The sequence below is a fragment of the Crocuta crocuta genome, unplaced genomic scaffold (genome assembly GCF_008692635.1).
Source record: "Crocuta crocuta isolate KB4526 unplaced genomic scaffold, BGI_CrCroc_1.0 scaffold131, whole genome shotgun sequence".
NCBI lineage: Eukaryota > Metazoa > Chordata > Mammalia > Carnivora > Hyaenidae > Crocuta > Crocuta crocuta.
In genome coordinates this window covers 12,400,523-12,406,522 of record NW_027528977.1, presented here as the reverse complement: position 1 = coordinate 12,406,522, position 6,000 = coordinate 12,400,523, and positions in this window count along the sequence as shown.

Genomic DNA, 6,000 nt, shown 5'->3' with positions numbered 1-6,000 from the left:
GTGGTGCAGAGCACCGGGCCTCCAGGCTTCTGCAAGGAGGAGGTGGGGAGAGGCGAGCAGGCGAGAGGGTTAGGGTGGGGACGGGAAAGAACACGGAAAAATGAGGACCATAATGCTTGGCAAGATCCAAAAGAAAAAGAAGAGGAAAAATGGGGAATGCAGGGGGAAAGCCCAACTATGATTACAGGCAAGGTCTTCTGTTTCCAGATGGATGCAGGGAGGCAGATTTTGGAGGGAGCAGTTGCCAGGGGAGAGAACACTGGGTTATGTAACAACAGGTACCACGGTATTGGAGGGGTATATAGCTTTATCTCCTAAAACATTTGTTTTTCAAAGGAAATCCTCCAAGGTCAGAACTAGACACATACACCCCCAGTACAGGGCGGGTCCTGTAAATGAGGGACTTGGGCCCCAGCATGATGCTAAACGGCGGGTGACACCAGGAGACCTGGGCTGTGGTGTCCAGGAGACAGTAGAGAGAGGGGTAGGGACTTCGGGGGAACGGGAGAGTGCAGAGCCTGAAGGAGCGGCACCAGGTCAGTTCCAGCTGTTGCCATGTAGGAACGCAGGGGTGGCCATGTTCTCGGATTCCCCCCACACACCCAAATTCAGAAATTTGGATTTTTATATGAAACCTGATCTGCATATTGAAGCAGCTAGTTTAGAGATTTTGCCAAACACCATGCTGCCTCCTCGGTACAAATGAGGAAACACCCCTCCAGTCTGTTGGATTCCCATGTGCCCCTCGGATCTAGGCCAACCTTGCAATGAACTGAAAATGGCACATTGTGTGGGTCCTCTGCCTCCCACAGTGTCCACGCCTCTCCCAGAGGAGATCTGAGGAGAAGATAGGGCTGGGAGGGTGGGGGGTTGGTGGTCAGGGTGTGGCGTTTACCTCTCATGTGGATCCTTCAACCTCTCCAGGCCTCAGTTTACCCCATCTACATAATGGCAGGAAGATCTCTAAGAGCCTCTTTGGCTGAAATTCTCTTTTCTCAACTTCTACAAATCACTACCACCTTCCATCAGGTAAAACCCTGCTGAGTGCTTCCTCTCCCAAGACCACCCAGCTATTACTGCGGCCGAGGCTGGTTACCAAACCTGATCTGTCTGTTTGACTCCAATGGCCGTTGGCTCAAGCACTCTATTCTCCTGTTTCCAGTGAAAGCAAATCATTAAATAATCCAGGCCATGCTCAGGGGACAGGGGAATATATTCCATTGCTTTTGAGGCTGCCGTCTGATTTCTAGCACACCTAGACAGCTATGTTTGGGAGCTCATGGGCCGGTATAGATTCTTGAGGATTCTCTCCACCCTTGCAAAGACAGGGGACTGGAGGCCTTTAACAAAAAGGCGAGAGGCATGAACAATATCAAATGTGCTCGGGGGTCTTGGCTCGGCGGCCTAACTTGGGCTCGGCGAGGCCTGGGCAGGCCCATGGGGCGTCAGTTTGCAGGAAGGGGTGATGCTTCATGGAGCTTGTGCCTGTTCCTTTGCTCAAATGTGGGCCAGGGACGGAGACCAGAAGACCCGTTTGATTCAAATGCTTCCCCCAAATAGCTTTTTCTTCGGTCGTTTCAAACGTCACCGCTTTCTCCTGTTGAAGTCAGAAACGTGAGATTCTCCTTCTCTTCCTTTCCCTCAAGCCAATCCCACTGCCCGATTCCGAGGCTCTTCCCGAAACGTCAATGTGTTACGTTCCTGTGTCTGCACCACAGCCCCCCACAGCCCCTCCCATTCACCTTTGTTCCTTTCCGTTCTGTTCTTGATACAGTGGCCGAAGGAATTCTTATAAGATGCAGATCTCACCTTGTCACTCCTCTGCTTAAAAGCCTGTTGGTGGATCCCTGGGGAACCGTCGATAAAACCCAAGCTTCTCTCCGTGACCTCCAGATCCCTCCATTATCCGGCCCTCACTCACTAGGTTCCAGCCACCCTGGCCTATTTTCAGTTCTTCTGATGCTCTGAGTTCTTGCTGGCTTTGGAGTCACACAAACCTGGACTTGAGTCCCAGGTCACCTTGGGCAAGTGGCTGCATCTCTTAGACAGCCAGTCTGCTTATCTCTGAAATGGGTACGATTGTGTGGCGTAAGTCAAGTCTTAAGCAATATGACGTATGGGGAGCACTCTTTTGCTTGAAAGAGCATGGAAAAGGGAGGGGACGGGATTCATTTAGTCTGCCGACAGTTTTACTCGCATTCTCTGTTCTAGCAACAAAATAACTCCTAGACATTCNCTGCGAGATCACGACCTAAGCGAAAGTCGGACGCTTAACCGACTAAGCCACCCAGGCGCCCCGATGTTTATCTATTTTTGAGAGAGACAGAGCACAAGTGCGGGAGGAGCGGAGAGAGAGGGAGACACAGAATCCGAAGCAGGCTCGAGGCTCTGAGCTGTCAGCACAGAGCCCAACACGGGGCTCGAACACATGAACCCTGAGAACCTGACCTGAGCCGAAGTTGGACGCTCAACTGCCTGAGCCACCCAGGCGCCCCACCTTTGTAATTACAGAGTTTCTGCCATCTTACTTTGGATTATGTTAATTACCTGGTCAACAGATATGAATATTTTGTGTTTTAACAGATACAATGAGGTTGTTTTTCAAGAAGTCATTTGTCTTACCATTTTGCTTTCTAATGTGGCTTTCTTTGGTCCTGACTTCCCTGGTCCTGGCCGCTCACCCCCACCCCACCCCTCTTCACCCAGAAGTTGGATGCACCCTGCACGTCTTCCCAGGAGGCCCAGTTCTGGGACATGTAGTTTGTTCTGGACAGTCTGCATATCCTCAGGGAGCAGTTCCAACCCCACTCCCCTCCCGCTTGCATGTACCTCACTGCCTTCCCTCCTGCTGCTCAGCGAGGCCAGATAGTACCTGGAGAGGTGGCTTCAGGAGCAAAGGCAGAGAAAGGGCAGGGAGGAAGGAGGAGAGAGGAGGGAGGTGACTATTGGAACTAGAGCATCTTCTTATTCCCCTCTGGGTCCCCTTTCTGTTCTGATTGCCTTAGAGCTAATGTGGTTCTGATGACGATCACAGTCATAGCAACAACAATAAAAATAAGAGTCAACCGTTAAAGCGATGATTCTCGATATGGGGAGATTTTGCCCCCAGGGGATGTTTGGTAATGCCTGGAGACATTTTTTGTTGTCACAGCTTGGATGGGGGTGCTACTGGAATCTAATGGGTGGAGGCCAGGGATACTGCTAAGTATCCTACATTGCACAGGACAGTTCCCATGCACACACAACGAAGAATTATGTGGCCCCGAATGTCTATAGCACCAAGATTGAGAAATTCTGGCTTATATGTGCTTACTATGTGATGAGAGCTGAGCTAGGGGTTCTCTGTGCATTATCTAATTTAGTCCTCATGCTATTCTTTGAGCTAGGTATTCTTATCACGCCCACTTTGCAGATGAGGAGACTGAGGCTTGCAGGGGTGAAGCGACCTGCTCAAGATCCACAGTTCTGGAATGCTAGAGGAAGCATTTGAACTCTGGTCTATTTGACTGTATGGTCTGTAGACGACCCCAAATGGTCACTAGTGCCCCTTTCTCTCCCCTGTCCCTGTGACTGAGTGCCCGTGTGTCAACTGGCTTCATGCTATAGCAGCAGAGGGATGTGTAGTACAAACCATGTGCCAAAGGCTTGTGTGGGGTGAGGGGAGAGCTTGGTGTGGTGCTGGTCCCTCCCAGGAAGGGACAGTATCAGGAGGGTCTCCCTCTNTGGGGGGGGGGGGGGGGGGGAGGAGAGTGACAAGGGGGCAGGGCTGTCTTCCTCTCTGCACCCAGACACCTGGCTCAGGCCCGGCTTCTGGGCGTCTTCTGTAAGCTGGGATATGTGTCTTTCTCGGTGTACGTGGTATCTTTCTTTCTCTCTCTATTTGCCTATGTTTGAATATCCAGGCAGACACGTCTGCATGCATGTTTGTCTCTGCGTTAATGCTGCATAAAGGCGACTGTGAGTGTGGCTATTGTATCTAGGTGGGTATGAAATGAATCATAGTGTGACTTCATATGTATAAAGCAAACATGAAGGTATGTTGCTGTATTTACATATACATTTGGTGGGGGGTGGCTGTGTGTCTGTATCTACATCTCTGTGTTTGAGTCAGTGTGTCTGCATGTAAATGTATACTTGTGACTATGTGGGCCACGTGTCTGTGCATACAGATGGAGGGGACTGTGCTCAGTGATTGCTGTGTGTGTGTGTGTGTGTGTGTGTGTTTTGACTCCAGGATATTACCAACAGGGAGAAAGCTGTAAACGTTGCCCCTCATTTGTTCCTGTAGCTTGTAAGGGCCTCAGCAGCTCACCTCTCCTTAGATCAGAAGGAGTCACCAAGAAAAAGGGACACAGGCTTTCTCTCCCCACCTCCATCGCCCGAGCTCGCTCCCATGGTGCCAGCTGTCAGGGACAGAGGTCCTTGGGCCTTGTCCCCCTGTCAGCCAGTCACGGAGGCTAAACATTTACCGAGGCCTGAGGCCATGTTTGCTTAAACTCCGCGGTCATTGCAAGCATGCGATTTCTGGTTCAGGGGCTTTACCCTCTGCAGGCTGAGGAGAGCAGGTGCTGGCTTAGCAAGTTACCTGGGGTTGTAATTTCCCTACACCAAATAGACGGGCTTAATCAAGGTTTGCTCCATCTCAAGAAAACTGTAACCTTGGCAAGGCATTCCCTGCCCTGTTCTTTTAAAACACTGGGTCCTAAACTCTCGTGTTTTTGCCAAACCTGTGCATCTCCTATAACTATTATGCACTTACAGTTAAAAAATTGATCTGCTTTTAAAAGCATAAATACCTATTGAAGGTTTCTTCAAAGACAATGGCAACTAATGTAATCAAGGGTTGGCTGTGCTGATTATAAATTTGAATTAAAAATTTATTTCGCGCATACTAAAATAAAACGCCTTGATTCCTATACTCCTTAGCATATATTGCTTGTGCCATATTGGGAACAGAACGCTACTAAAGTACCCTCTTGCCCTCTGCTTTATTTATTTATTTATTTTAATGTTTTATTTATTTCTGAGAGGAGACAGCATGATCAGTGGAGGGTCAGAGAGAGAGGGAGACACAGAATCTGAAACAGGCTCCAGGCTCTGAGCTAGCTGTCAGCACAGAGCCCGACATGGGGCTCGAACCCATGAACCATGAGATCATGACCTGAGCCGAAGCTGGACGCTTAACCGACTGAACCACCCGGGCGCCCCTCTTGCCCTCTGCTTTAAAGGTAGCAGTCTGGGCCAGGAGATCTGATTTCCATACAACTTGCTCAGGAAGACACCGTTTGCATACAGGCGGGCAGGTCTGTATTGGCCATCAGTTGCTGGGAGAGAGGTTGCCACATCCCCAGTGGAAAAGGCATTGTTTCCTGGATCAGGGCAGCCCAGGGATGCAATGCGGGAGGCTGGTTGCAAAGCTCTGGGTGAGCTCCCTGCTGCCTCCTCCTCTTCCTCCTCCTCTTTAGTCTGCATCCTCCCTGGGGGACCAGCCGGCTCAGTGGTGTCATTGCCTTGGTGATCCTGAACAGGGTTGCAGGCGCAAAATTCCCTTTGCAGGTGGAGAGGATAGAAGGGGAGGAAGTTGGGGGGGGGGAGGGAGTGTGGAGAAAGGGGACAGATGCCCAGACAGATGGGCCTGGCCGCCAGCTCTGCCTGGCCTAATGAATTTCCTTCTCCGGCCCTCGGGCAGGTCAGTAAATGAGACCAGCGACAGCATCTGGGATGATTCCAGGACGAGGCTAATAAATCAGGCCTGGGATGCATCCTGCTTTCCTGAGGATGGAGGGAGGCAGGCCAGGCAGAGGAAGTATGGGAGGGACCTGTGAGCCTGGCAGCAGCCAGCCTTTGGGTGAAGGGGTTGGAAGGAACTCCCTCCTGACCAGAGTCAGTGGCCTCAGAGGCACTGGCTGTGCAGCCTTGTGTCCCCGGAGGCCACGGGAGGCCAGAGTGAAATCTCCCAGGGGCCTGGCTTACTGACCTCTGGGCCCCGGCCCCACAGTA